This window comes from Palaemon carinicauda, chromosome 15, assembly GCF_036898095.1.
Source record: "Palaemon carinicauda isolate YSFRI2023 chromosome 15, ASM3689809v2, whole genome shotgun sequence".
NCBI lineage: Eukaryota > Metazoa > Arthropoda > Malacostraca > Decapoda > Palaemonidae > Palaemon > Palaemon carinicauda.
In genome coordinates this window covers 66,624,662-66,640,202 of record NC_090739.1, presented here as the reverse complement: position 1 = coordinate 66,640,202, position 15,541 = coordinate 66,624,662, and positions in this window count along the sequence as shown.

Here is a 15,541-nt window from a genome sequence, read left to right as displayed (position 1 = left end):
TTATAGCTTTTAAGTAGTATACTTTAAAGCTAGTTATGGTGTGTGCCGGCCGGCACGTATCCTCCTATACTGTACTAGTATTCTTCAGTATAACATATACAGTAAGAAGGAAACTATGGTGTGGGTTTTTGGTACAGCACTGTGTGTTCTAACACTTTTGTGTTTTCTTGCACAAGTCCTTTGCTGTTGCCCTACAGATAGGAAAGTGAGTTCTTTCCTGTCTATTATCCAGGATTTTAAAATCATTGCTTAGGTGTGAGCTTCACCTGTTTCCTCTGGAAACCTTGCATTGGTTACTCTAGAAGAGATTAATCATTTGATTTTATTATATGGAAGGCTGCAACAATGGGTTGTGAGGGAAACACAAGTGTGTGTCTTTCCTTTATGAATTGTTATGCTATACTAGGCATATCCAGTGATACATAGTTCACTTGATACTCATGGAAATTTCTTCTCTTTACAGGAGGACCCTCCGAAGTGCGGAAATGTTTTCTGCAACGTCCGCAGCAAGTACCTCTGCGGACATGAGTTTTGTAGGAGACACGCAGCATGCGCTGTCTCCAAGGATGATCTCCAGTATTGGGACCCTCAGGTATGTACTGTGTGCACTAATCTGATTACTGAGGCTTTTGATTCCCCTAGGACGGCGGAATCAAGGGATATAGCAAGGGAGAAGCTTCGTACCTGGGTAAGGGGCTTCCAAAAGAACACCTCTGGCCCTTATCTTCCAAGTGAGAAGATGAGGGCGTATCTTTTCCCTAAGGCATCAGCTGATGCAGTGATTCCCCAGCCTCAAGAGGAGATCCCCAAGGTCAGTTCCAGGTGGATGCTGAAGTCGCGGTCGCGATGCAAGACATCCAGTTAGATGACAGGATGTCTGACGTGGACAAGCGTTTGGAAGAATACCTCCTGGCAGAAGGTCAGGATGAAGTTCAAGCCCCGGACGTCGTAGAGGAAGAGGTCGACGAGGTGTCGGCTACTCTGGTTCAGATTCCGGAGCCTATTCCCTCAACATCGGCCGGTCTCCCAGTAGAGCTGGGACAGGCCCTCTCTTCGATTGTTGGAATGATCCAACAAGTGCAGAAGGAGAATCAGGAGAAGGCGGCTGCTATGGAACTGCGAATGCAGTGCCTTGCAGAATCACATGGGCCCCGGAAAAGGCTCAATGTGAAAGACCTTCCCTTGTGCTCAGATGCTAACCCATGGAGGTATGCTGAGCACATGCCGATGACGACTGGAAAGATCGTCATCTCGGATAAGCTGGGTTCAGTTCCCCTAGAGGAGGTGGAATTCTGGCCCAGCAAGGCTTCATATCCGGACTGCTATGTCCGGCTGAGAAAAGAACCAGCTTCAAGGGAGGAGACAGAGCCGAAGGAGGTCATAGTCATGGACCACGCTAAGGCTCAAGCTCTACTTTCATCCTCGATGAAGGAGAGGGGCTTCTCTAACTCGAAGGTAGCTGCATTGAGCAAGAAGCTCCCTTCCTTTGTGTCCTCTCCTGCTAGAGCCTTCCCCTTTTTACAGAAATGGTTTGCGGCTGTCCTAAAGGCAGTCGAGGCCGGCAAGCCTTGCCCCTCCCTGGAGGAGTGTAAACCCTTGTCGCTGGCCCTGCCTATGGACCACAAAGACTGGAACGACGTCCATCTGACGTTCTCAGTGGGAAAGTTGGAGGCTGATATTGCCGGACGGCAATTCGGCGAGGACCTCCCCAAGCTGTCTGACTTTCTTTTACGAAGAGAGTTCGAGACAAAAGAAAGACTGGCTGCCTCAATGTCTCTTCAGACTACTCATGAGACGATGGCAAGTGACCCCAAGGTCCATGAAATGTTCATGGTGGTGGCTAAGACTCACCTAGCCACAGTGACGAAGGACCTTTATGGCTTCGTCAAGGCGAGGAGAGCTTGTAGGGAGTTCGTGTTCACCAGGGCTACGGTGAGGCACGAGCCAAGGAAGTTAATCTCCTCCAACATTTGGGGAAAATGATATTTTAATTATAAAATAAATTTTTGAATATACTTACCCGGTGAATATATAGCTGCAACTCTGTTGCTCGACAGACAAACTGTACAGAAAAAAAAACTCGCCAGCGATCGCTATACAAGTTGCGGGTGTGCCCAACAGCGCCATCTGTCGACCAGATACCAAGCTCAATGTAAGCAAAGACTCAATTTTCTCCTCGTCCCACTGCGTCTCTATTGGGGAGGAAGGGAGGGTCATTAAATTTATATATTCACCGGGTAAGTATATTCAAAAAATTATTTTATAATTAAAATATCATTTTTAAATATTTAACTTAGCCGGTGAATATATAGCTGATTCACACCCAGGATGGTGGGTAGAGACCAGTAATATATGTTTACATTTTATGAGCTAAGAGTTTTTTTATTTCATTTTAGAAGTTATCAAAATAACCAAAACAAAATAAATAGGTACCTGGTAAGGAAGTCGACTTGAACGATTACTCTGCCTTATAAGTACGTCTTCCTTACGGAGCCTCGCGATCCTCTTAGGATGCTGATCGACCCCTAGGAGCTGGAGTATCAAGGGTTGCAACCCATACAACAGGACCTCATCAAACCCCTAATCTAGGCGCTCTCAAGAAATTACTTTGACCACCCGCCAAATCAACCAGGATGCGAAAGGCTTCTTAGCCTTCCGGACAACCCATAAAAACAACATTAAAAACATTTCAAGAGAAAGATTAAAAGGATATGGAATTAGGGAATTGTAGTGGTTGAGCCCTCACCCACTACTGCACTCGCTGCTACGAATGGTCCCAGTGTGTAGCAGTCCTCGTAAAGAGTCTGGACATCCTTTAGATAAAAAGACGCGAACACTGACTTGCTTCTCCAATAGGTTGCGTCCATTATACTTCGCAGAGATCTGTTTTGCTTAAAGGCCACGGAAGTTGCAACAGCTCTAACTTCGTGCGTCTTCACCTTAAGCAAAGCTTGGTCTTCCTCACTCAGATGTGAATGAGCTTCTCGTATTAACAGTCTGATAAAGTATGATAAAGCATTCTTCGACATAGGCAAAGATGGTTTCTTAACTGAACACCATAAAGCTTCAGATTGACCTCGTAAAGGTTTAGTACGCTTTAAATAGAACTTAAGAGCTCTCACAGGGCATAAGACTCTTTCTAGTTCATTGCCTACAATCTCCGATAAGCTGGGAATATCGAAAGATTTAGGCCAAGGCCGAGAAGGCAGCTCATTTTTGGCTAGAAAACCAAGTTGTAGCGAACAGGTGGCTTTTTCTGACGAAAATCCGATGTTCTTGCTGAAGGCATGAATCTCACTGACTCTTTTAGCTGAGGCTAAGCATACCAGGAAAAGAGTCTTTAGAGTGAGATCTTTCAGGGAGGCTGATTGTAGAGGCTCAAACCTGTCTGACATGAGGAATCTTAGTACCACGTCTAAATTCCAACCAGGGGTAGCCAAACGACGCTCCTTGGTGGTCTCAAAAGACTTAAGGAGGTCTTGAAGATCTTTATTGTTGGAAAGATCTAAGCCTCTATGCCGGAAGACCGATGCCAACATGCTTCTGTAGCCCTTGATAGTGGGAGCTGAAAGGGAACGACCTTTTCTCAGGTATAAGAGAAAATCAGCTATTTGAGCTACAGGGGTACTGGTCGAGGATACAGAAACTGACTTGCACCAGTCTCGGAAGACTTCCCACTTCGATTGATAGACTCTAATGGTGGATGCTCTCCTTGCTCTAGCAATCGCACTGGCTGCCTCCTTCGAAAAGCCTTTAGCTCTCGAGAGTCTTTCGATAGTCTGAAGGCAGTCAGACGAAGAGCGAGGAGGCTTTGGTGTACCTTCTTTACGTGAGGCTGACGTAGAAGGTCCACCCTTAGAGGAAGAGTTCTGGGAACGTCTACTAGCCATCGAAGTACCTCGGTGAACCATTCTCTCGCGGGCCAGAGGGGAGCAACTAGCGTCAACCTTGTCCCTTCGTGAGAGGCGAACTTCTGCAGTACCTTGTTGACAATCTTGAACGGTGGGAATGCGTAGAGATCCAGATGTGACCAATCCAGGAGAAAGGCATCTATATGTATTGCTGCTGGGTCCAGGACTGGGGAGCAATAGATCGGAAGCCTCTTGGTCAGCGAGGTTGCAAAGAGATCTATGGTAGGTTGGCCCCAAGTGGCCCAAAGTCTCTTGCACACATCCTTGTGGAGGGTCCATTCTGTTGGAATTACTTGCCCTTTCCGACTGAGACAATCTGCTATGACATTCAAGTTGCCTTGGATGAACCTCGTTACTAGGGAGATGTCTTGACCTTTTGACTAGATGAGCAGGTCCCTTGCGATCTCGTACAACGTCAGTGAGTGGGTCCCTCCTTGTTTGGAGATGTACGCCAAGGCCGTGGTGTTGTCTGAGTTTACTTCCACCACTTTGCCTCGAAGGAGAGACTTGAAGCTTTTCAAGGCCAGATGTACTGCCAACAGCTCCTTGCAGTTGATATGCATGCTCCTCTGACTCGAGTTCCACAGTCCTGAGCATTCCCGACAGTCTAGTGTCGCGCCCCAGCCCACATCCGATGCGTCTGAGAAGAGAACGTGGTTGGGAGTCTGAACAGCCAGGGGAAGACCCTCTCTTAAGTTGATATTGTCCTTCCACCAAGTCAGACAAGACTTCATCTTTTCGGAAACCGGGATCGAGACCACTTCTAGCGTCTTGTCCTTTTTCCAGTGAAAAGCTAGATGGTATTGAAGCGGACGGAGGTGTAGTCTTCCTAGAGACACAAATTGTTCCAGGGATGATAGCGTCCCTATCAGACTCATCCACAGCCTGACTGAGCAGCGTTCCTTCTTCAGCATGTTCTGGATGAATAACAGGGCTTGACTTATTCTGGGGGCCGACGGAAAAGCCCGAAAAGCTAGACTGTGAATCTCTATCCCTAAGTACACAATAGTTTGGGATGGGACCAGTTGCGACTTTTCCAAATTGACAAGGAGTCCCAATTCCTTGGTCAGATCTAGAGTCCACTTGAGATCCTTCAGACAGCGACGACTGGAAGAGGCTCTGAGAAGCCAGTCGTCCAAATAAAGGGAGGCTCGGATGTCCGATAAGTGGAGGAATTAGGCTACATTCTTCATCAGCCTCGTAAACACGAGAGGAGCTGTGCTTAGGCCAAAGCACAGGGCCCGAAACTGGTAGACCACATTTCGAAAACGAATCTCAGAAAAGGTTGGGAGTCTGAGTGAATGGGGACGTGGAAGTAGGCGTCCCTTAGGTCTAGGGAGACCATCCAGTCTTCCCTTCTGACCGCTGCTAAGACTGACTTTGTGGTCTCCATGGAGAACTTCGTCTTTGTGACAAAGACATTCAGAGCACTGACGTCTAGCACCGGTCTCCACCCTCCTGTCTTCTTTGAAACCAGGAAGAGGCGGTTGTAGAATCCCAGTGATTGAAGATCCGAGACTTTGACCACCGCTCCCTTCTCTAGCAAAAGAGACACTCCCAGTTTCAGGGCTGTTCTCTTTTCTTCCTCTCTGTACCTGGGAGAGAGATCGATGGGAGACGTTGCTAGAGGGGGTTTGCGTACAAAAGGGATTTTGTACCCCTCTCTGAGCAACTTCACAGATTTTGAATCTGCGCCTCTCCTCTCCCAGGCTTGCCAGAAGTTCTTGAGTCTGGCTCCCACCGCTGTCTGAAGTTGCGGGCAGTCAGACTCTGCCCTTAGAGGACTTGGATCCTTTCCTCTTCCCTCGCTTCCCTTCGGCACGAGCACCTCCTCTGCTGGAGGCTCTGCCACGAAAGGGCGGAATAAAGCGAGACGCTGGAGTGTCAATCCTCGGTCTAGCAGTCAATGTAGGCAAAGGGGGAGCTTTGCGAGCTGAGGACGCAACTAGATCGTGAGTGTCCTTCTGCACTAACGAAGCAGCTATTTCCTTTATCAGGACTTCTGGAAATAGGCACTTGGAAAGGGGAGCAAAGAGAAGCTCAGATCTCTGGAATGGTTTAACTCCAGCGGACAGGAACGAGCAGAGAGAATCTCGCTTTTTCAGGACTCCGGACGCAAATGAGGCAGCAAGCTCATTGGACCCGTCACGGACGGCCTTGTCCATGCAGGACATAATGAGCAAAGAAGTCTCTTTATCTGTCGAAGAGATCTTTCTGCTCAGGGCTCCTAGGCACCAGTCTAAGAAGTTAAAGACTTCAAAAGCCCTAAAGATTCCTTTCATAAGGTGGTCCAGGTCCGATGATGACCAACAAATCTTTGAGCGTCTCATGGCAAGGCGGCGGGGAGAGTCTACAAGACTTGAGAAGTCGCCCTGGGCAGAGGCAGGAACTCCCAAGCCGAGAACTTCTCCCGTGGCATACCAGACGCTCGATCTAGAAGAGAGTTTAGCAGGGGGAAAAGCAAATGCTGTCTTCCCTAAACTCTTCTTGGACTCTAACCAGTCTCCTATCACCCGCAACGCTCTCTTAGACGAGCGTGCTAGGACGAGTCTAGTAAAGGCAGGTGCGGTAGAAGGCATGCCTAAAACAAACTCTGAAGGCGGAGAACGAGGAGCCACAGAAACAAACTGGTCAGGAAACAACTCTTTGAAAATAGCCAAAACTTTTCTAAAGTCCAAAGATGGTTGCGTTGACTTAGGCTCGTCCAGTTCCGATTGTTGATCATCTTGATGTGCAGCAACATCATCATCAGAAAGTTCCTCATCCGAAAACTGATGAGGAAACGGCAACGGAGTGGGTAACGTCTGGTTCGCTGAGTCCGGTCGCACTGGTGCATGCGTGACGGAGCTGGACGCAACGTCATGGAACTGCTGCACAGTCTGTGAACTGTCAACAACCATGGTAGCGCGAGGACGCACAGCGTCTACCCGAGACTGTCTAGACCGACTGGGTTGCGCAGTGGAAACCACACTGGGTTGCGGAGGTTGACGCACCGCGTCAAAACAAGTCACCTCTGATGGTTGTTGAACGTCCAGAACGTCAACAACCACCTCCGTGTGTCGCTTAACGTCAACATGCGGCTGGCAACCCACACTGGATCGCATCGGTGGAGGAACCTCCTCAACTGGTATACGTGAGAAGGTTACCTCAGCGTCAACAGGACGCACAACCGATCGCTTGGAAGGTTGTAGGCTAGGTACTGCACTCGCTGCTGGTACGGAAGCAACCTTCTCCGCATGAAAGTCTTGCATCAAAGACGTAAGCTTGGACTGCATGTCTTGCAGCAAAGCTCATTTAGGGTCTACGGGAGCAGGTGCGGCGACAGACGGTGTTAGTGCCTGAAGCGGTACCGCTTTGCCTCTCTTAGGCGGTGAGCAGTCTTCAGAAGACGGCAACGAGTCCGAACTGACCCAGTGGCTACAGCCGGGACGTTGGACTTGTCCTGAAGGGACCGATTTACGTTTTAAAGGTCGTGAGACCTTGGTCCAAAGATTCTTACGAGAAACACCTTCAGACGACGAGGTATAAATGGGCTCTCTCGTCTTACGTAGGTAGGGGCGATCTTGGGGAGATACGCCTGATACCATGGAGGGAACGTCTGTTCGCTGATTAAAGCCTCTCGAACCCATGCGTCGTGCGACATTGCTTCTCCCCTGGATTTGGGAGCTTGCAAGAGGTCCCGGACTAGGAGGACGACAGGCACGAACAGACGAACCCTCAAGCGCAACACTGTTCACAACACTATCACTTGGCACTTTAGCACTTCCCACTGCACTTTGGCACTTAAGCTCCTTAACATCCGCCATGAGCTGATTGCGGTCACTTGCAAGGGACTCAACTCTCTCCCCCAGGGCATGGATGGCACGCATCATGTCAGCCATCGAAGGTTCCTGAGTGCTAGGAGGGGGGTTAGGAACAACCACTACAGGGGAAGGAATAGGTTGTGGGGCATGAGGAGAGGAAACATCAATAGACCTAGAAGAACTTCTCCTAATTCTATCTCTCTCTAGCCTGCGTGTGTACTTTTCAAATTCGATAAAATCAAATTCCGAAAGGCCCACGCATTCCTCACACCGATCTTCCAATTGACAGGTTTTACCCCGACAATTGGAACAAACAGTGTGAGGGTCGATAGAAGCCTTCGGAAGACGCCTAGAACAGTCCCTAGCATTGCATTTTCTAAATTTGGGAACTTGTGAAGGGTCAGCCATTTTGAATTGGTCAAGGGAAAATTCCAAAAAAACGATCTAAGTCATCAACAAAGAATCCGATACAAAAAAGTTCAAGGATTTGTTTGAAGAAAAACCCTGCACAGCGAAAGCTCAAAACCAGAATATAGTACTTCACCAATATGATGTGAAAAACTCCAGTTTAGCAACAGCGAGTAAAGTACGTCTTGTCGACACGTCGACAGAGAGAAAATTGAGTCTTTGTTTACATTGAGCTTGGTATCTGGTCAACAGATGGCGCTGTTGGGCACACCCGCAACTTGTATAGCGATCGCTGGCGAGTTTTTTTTTCTGTACAGTTTGTCTGTCGAGCAACAGAGTTGCAGCTATATATTCACCGGCTAAGTTAAATATTTAAAAAGACCTTTTCCCTACCGATGTGGTCAAAGAAGTTGTTGATAAGGCCGCCGTGGAGAATAGAAACCTTCTCCAGAAGTGGGGCCTGGCTATCAAAAGAAAGTCTTCCCCGGATGAGGGTCCTCAACCAAAGAGGAAGAATATGAGGATTAGGCTACCGTCTCGGCCAGCCAAGCCCTCTAGACAGCAACAGCAACTGCAATTGCCATTGCCTCCAGTGCCCCAGATGGTGGCACAAACCCCGACCACTTTTCAGTGGGTACCCCAGGCTGTGCCGGGTCAGTCCATGGCATTCACCCCAACGTTCGAAGGACAGTCTTGTTCCTTTAGAGCAAAGCCTAGAGGAGCAGCCAGAGGCTCGTCTAGGCGCCCCTCAAGGGGAAGGAGATTCAGGGGTGGTCGTGGTCAGGGATGCAAGACCTCAGGACGGCAGTCCAAGTGAAATGATACCGGTAGGAGGGAGACTGATGAAATTTTGGGATCGTTGGACCTTCGATCCCTGGGCCCACAGCCTACTCAAGAATGGACTGGGCTGGAGCTGGTACAGCACTCCACCCCCGTGCCTTCGGTTTTTCCAACACTCCACCCCCGTTCTGGAGGAGTACGTTCAAGAACTGTTGGAGAAAAAGGTGATCCGCAAGGTGAAGTCCATCAAATTCCAAGGGAGGCTGTTTTGTGTTCCCAAGAAAGACTCGGAAAAGCTCAGAATCATTCTGGACTTGTCGCCACTCAACAAGTTCATAGTGAATTGCAAATTCAAAATGCTAACACTGCAACACATCAGGACCTTACTGCCCAAGAGGGCATACTCAGTCTCTATAGACTTGTCAGACGCCTATTGGCACATTCCAATCAGCCGTCGACTCTCCCCCTACCTAGGGTTCAGGCTACAACGGAGACTATACGCCTTCAGAGCCATGCCATTCGGGCTAAACATAGCCCCAAGGATTTTCACGAAGCTTGCGAGCGCAGCTCTCAAATAATTACGCCTAAAGGGAATTCAGGTAGTAGCCTACCTGGACGACTGGCTGGTGTGGGCAGCATCCGAGACAGAATGCTTGCAAGCTTCCAGTCAGGTGATCCAGTTCCTAGAGTACCTAGGCTTCAAGATCAACAGAAAAAAGTCTCGACTTTCTCCATCTCAAAAGTTCCAGTGGTTGGGAATCCACTGGGACCTTTTGTCACACCGTTTCTCCATCCCGGCGAAGAAAAGGAAGGAGATAGCGGGTTCTGTCAAGAGACTTCTAGATTCCGAAAGGATATCAAGACGTGAACAGGAGAGGGTACTAGGCTCTCTCCAGTTTGCTTCGGAGACAGACCCAGTGCTAAGAGCACAGCTAAAGGATGCAACCAGAGTTTGGAGAAGGTATGCATCAAACGCGCGAAGAGATCTGAGAAGATCAGTGCCGCCTCGGCTACGTACTCTTCTCGGGCCTTGGTCCCAAGCCAGACATCTAAAGAAGTCGGTTCTTCTTCAGCCACCTCCCCCATCGATGACGATTCACTCAGACGCCTCAAAGGAGGGATGGGGAGGTCACTCTCATCGGAAAAAAGTCCAGGGGACTTGGTCCAAGCTATTCAGGACCTTTCACATAAACTTTCTAGAAGCTATGGCAGTGCTCCTTACCTTAAAGAAAGTCTCCCCGCGTCACTCGATCCACATAAGATTGGTGATGGACAGCGAGGTGGTTGTGAGATGCTTGAATCGAGAATAGACAAGGATCGAGGTCACCACCTCTCAACCAGGTGATGTTGGCCATTTTCCGATTGGCGGAAAAGAAGAAGTGGTACCTGTCGGCAGTTCACCTTCAAGGAGTCCGCAACGTGACAGCGGACGCTCTATCCAGGTTCACACCGATAGAGTCGGAATGGTCCTTAGACGCAGGATCATTCTCCTTCATTCTGAATCAAGTCCCAGAACTGCAGATAGACCTCTTTGCGACGAAAGACAACAAGAAGTTGCCCCTGTACGTGTCCCCGTACGAGGACCCCTTAGCGGAAGCAGTGGACGCAATGTCCCTCGACTGGAACAGATGGTCCAGGATTTATCTGTTCCCCCCTCACAACCTTCTGTTGAGGGTCCTCAACAAACTGAGATCCTTCAAGGGGGTAGCGGCAATAGTGGCCCACAAGTGGCCGAACAGCATGTGGTTCCCCTTGGCATTGGAACTACAGCTGAAGTTTGTGCCGCTACCACATCCAGTTCTGACCCAGCAAGTCCAGAAGTCGACTGTCTGCGCTTCATTACAGAAAACCCGGACCCTGCAGCTCATGATTTTCTCTCCCTTGCGGTGAGAAAGCGTTTCGGGATTTCGAAAGCCAGCATAGACTTCCTAGAGGAATATAAGTGCAAATCGACTAGAAGGCAATATGAGTCATCTTGGAGAAAATGGGTGGCCTTTGTAAAGGCGAAGAATCCGCAGGAGATCTGGACAGACTTCTGCTTATCTTTCTTCATCCACCTCCATGGTCAAGGGTTGGCAGCTAACACGATTTCAGTGTGTAAGTCTGCTTTGATGAGACCCATTTTATACGCCTTCCAGATCGACCTAGGTAACGAGATCTTTAATAAAGTTCCGAAAGCCTGCGCTAGGCTCAGACCTTCAGCACCTCCAAAGCCCATTTCATGGTCTTTGGACAAAGTTCTTCATTTCGCCTCCCTGTTGAGCAATGAAGAATGTGCGTTAAAGGATTTGACACAAAAAGTTATTTTCCTATTTGCACTCGCGTCCGGGGCCAGGGTTAGTGAGATCGTAGCCCTCTCGAGAGAGGCAGGTCGTGTTCAGTTCCTGGATGGGGGGGAACTGAACCTGTTTCCGGATCCTACGTTTCTCGCCAAGAATGAGTTACCCACCAACAGGTGGGGTCCCTGGAGAATCTGCCCTCTGAAAGAAGATGCATCTCTATGTCCAGTAGAATGCCTAAAGGTCTATCTTCGTAGAACTTCAGACTTCAAGGGTGGTCAACTATTCAGGGGAGAAACATCAGGCTCAAATTTATCTCTGAATCAACTCAGAGCGAAAATCACATATTTTATTCGCAGAGCGGATCCTGACAGTACACCCGCAGGTCACGATCCGAGGAAAGTTGCCTCATCCATAAATTTCTTTAATTGTATGGATTTTGAACATCTCCGTTCATACACTGGCTGGATGTCTTCCAGAGTGTTCTTTCGCCACTATGCAAAGCAAGTAGAAGAACTAAAGAGATCTGTGGTAGCAGTGGGTCGTGTGGTTAACCCTACTGTTTAACTCTGCGAGGAACAGTGGTCTTAATTGGGACGATTATGTCCAGGGTGAGTGTGTAGGTACATACTGTACTACAAACTAAATGAGGGCACCGAGTGCCCACATAGACTGTTCCTTTTTCAAAGGTGAACCTAGCATAAGTGCAGACATGTGTGCCGAGCGTTTCTAACGCTAATGTGATTGATTTGTAATACAGACTTTTATGACTTGATACCTCGGTATCTTAAAAAAGTGGCATTTAATGTTTTTTCTTTCAGATAAACAAGTTCTGTTTACTATCATACTTATGCTTAAAGTTTTGGGTTATTCTCTTTATATATATATATATATATATATATATATATATATATATATATATATATATATATATATATATATATATATATATATATATATATATATATATATATATAATTGTTGTTAACCTGTCTATTTATTGTCTGTCAATAAACTTGTTCTTGAGAACCTTGCGTCTCTTTCACCTGTGTCAATTTATTGGTATAATTGAGCATTTATTCTATGTACCTTATCTGGGATAATTCTAATAGAATTGTTCTTTTATGCAAGCTATGTTGCATTGGTTTATGTAGTCCCCTAATGGGAGGACTCCGTTCCATAAAGGGACGAGGGCGGTTTTATTAGTTTCTTCCTATGCGGATATAAACCTTTGTCCAATAGAAGTATTGTGCAGATTACTGGTCAATATTTCATATTGACGCAGTGGTTCTTTACAAACTATGCTTTACTTAATATAGGGCGAGACCACTATATTAGCTTGCCTGGTATTCATACATAGGTATATGTACTCTTCGAGACTTTTCCAGAGTCTAGTAGGACTCTTCCCTGTAGGGGGCAGGAAGCTCTAACATAGTTTAAAGTTAGTTGAAAAGATGTATAACGGTAACATCTTAGGTCTCTAGGTCTAGTCGACCGGGAAAAATTACCTCCGTGGAGTACGGCATGTTCTGAGAATCCACAGATACAGTAATGCTCTGGTATACTTCCATCAGGACGACATGGCTTGAGCCCAAAAAACGGATTTTGAGCGAAGCGAAAAATCTATTTTTGGGTGAGATGGCCATGTCGTCCTGATGGACCCACCCTTGCCTTTCTAAGAAAGGGCTGTAGGACCCCTCCCTACATACAGTATCTGTAGCAGCTCGTGTACGCTACAAGGAATACAGATGGCGCCAGGATTGGCGCCAGGCACGCATACGAATCGGAAGATAGGGAGCCTTGGGAGCGGCTCCCCCTTTTTCTTTCGCGAATTCGTTTCTTGCCAATCGCCCCCTGCGAGACGAAATCTCTGTTCGGGATGCAGATTGCCATGTGGCGTGTCAAGAATACGTCCTCTGATATGTCGCGATATCCCTTTCAGGAGGGATATTCGCTCCAGGAGTTGGAATTCTGGTACCTTAAGGTAAATTCTCTGGGAATATCGCCGTAGTTGTAATATACCCTAGGAAGCTACCCTATAGGAACTTCCATCAGGACGACATGGCCATCTCACCCAAAAATAGATTTTTCGCTTCGCTCAAAATCCATTATATATATATCTATATATATATATATATATATATATATATATATATATATATATATATATATATATATATATATATATATATATATATATATATATATATATATATATACTGTATGTATATATATATATATATATATATATATATATATATATATATATATATATATATATATATATATATGCAGTATGTCATAGCTACGAGGACGTATTTAAAAGGATTGATTCGAGTTAGTAATTTTGTTTCACTAATGCTACTAATGGTTGGATTTACAATGACAATACGTATACAATGATATCGTATATACACTGGAGAATGTGATCCCTTGGCCGGCAGATTCCTAGATGATTCCAGATAAGTAAAATTTTCGAAAATAAAATGAATACAAGATATATATATGTATATATATATATATATATATATATATATATATATATATATATATATATATATATAAACCTAATGTTGTTTTGTTCTGAGGGATATGCTTTTAGATGTTCGGCCGATAGAAAAAAAATTTATATTTCTCTCTCTCTCTCTCTCTCTCTCTCTCTCTCTCTCTCTCTCTCTCTCTCTCTCTCTGTGTTTTTTTCTTGAAAGTTCTAAAAAAAAACAAGTTTTACATCGTAAAAAATTACAAAAATAGTATTTCACAACTCTTAAAACAATGAATTTCACCATTTTCCAGATGTCCTATATATTAATTTCTAAACCCTCAATCAGAGGTGCTTTTATATTAAAGCGCCTAATTGTATAGGACATATAATACCAAAATGAGCAATCCATTTCTACAGTCATTTTGCTATACGAAAGACTTTTGTGTCCTGTGTCTCTTATGTCTTCCCAGAAGGATATCAGAAATAGAAGCTAGTTGAAAAGGGAAGTTCCAGAAACTTACGTTTGAATTCCAAGAGGAAAATTTTTGGATTGATCGGAATTTCCTGCCGAAGATAGTATTCCTTTTCTTTGGGAAATCCTTTGATTTGAGGGTATGAGTCGCGGTCTCTGAAAAGGGGAAATACCGAACCACAAAAAGACTTTCTTCATCCTAACTTCTTTCTTTTCTTGGCGTTACATTCTCGGGGGTTTTGTACGACTTAGAAAGAGTAAAAAAATATCCCAAATGAACTAGTTAGGCTATATATTTCTTCTTCGTTACAGTTTCCAAAATTATATCTAGAAGAAGGATAATGATTTTTTATGTCGTTAGAAAGTCTTGCTTAATCAAATAACTGAAAAAGCCCATAAATGTATGAAAAGAATAGATGATTAGGGATTTATTTGAACAAATAGGATATAAACAGTGTTTGTAAACTTTCGATCTCTTCATGATTAATAATGGAGCAGGATGATTTCAAACTAATCTAAAATATTAATAAGATTATGAATACGGAGTTGATTGTCCTAATAGACATTCAAATAGAAAATGAATAGCTTTGATATATAAATGTTAAAACGGAAGAAGTGATGACATTGGGTATGAACTTAAAACATCTACCATATCAACATCATCTTGTGAAGAAATAAACATCGGGAGATATACGTTTAGGAGATGGGAACGAATACCCGTGTATTTGGTTTGAATGAACATCTGTTAGTTGATATTGGCACCTAATCATCTATACCGATTACACCTTTAAGACATTTAACCACTCACTATTTAATAACTAGTGTGTCCGACCAGCCAAAAATCTTTAGATAGATATGCATATACACACACACTCACACAATTTTAACACTTCCCACCGCCTCCCATTTTCCTAACTACATCACGCTGGTTCGACAATTTGTTGGTTTCCAAGTTTCCTTCTCTTTGTAACCCTCTCACCAGGATATGACCACTTCCTCTCCCCGCTGAGCTGGACAAGAAGTAAGTATATATATATATATATATATATATATATATATATATATATATATATATATATATATATATATATATATATATATATATATATATATATATATATATATATATATGTATATATATATATATATATATATATATATATATATATATATATATATATATATATATATATATATATATATACATATATATATATATATATATATATATATATATATATATATATATATATATATATATATACATATATAAATATATATATATATATATATATATATATATATATATATATATATATATATATATATATATATATATATATATATATATGTGTGTGTGTGTGTGTGTGTATTTGATAAATTTTGCACATTCATACACGTTT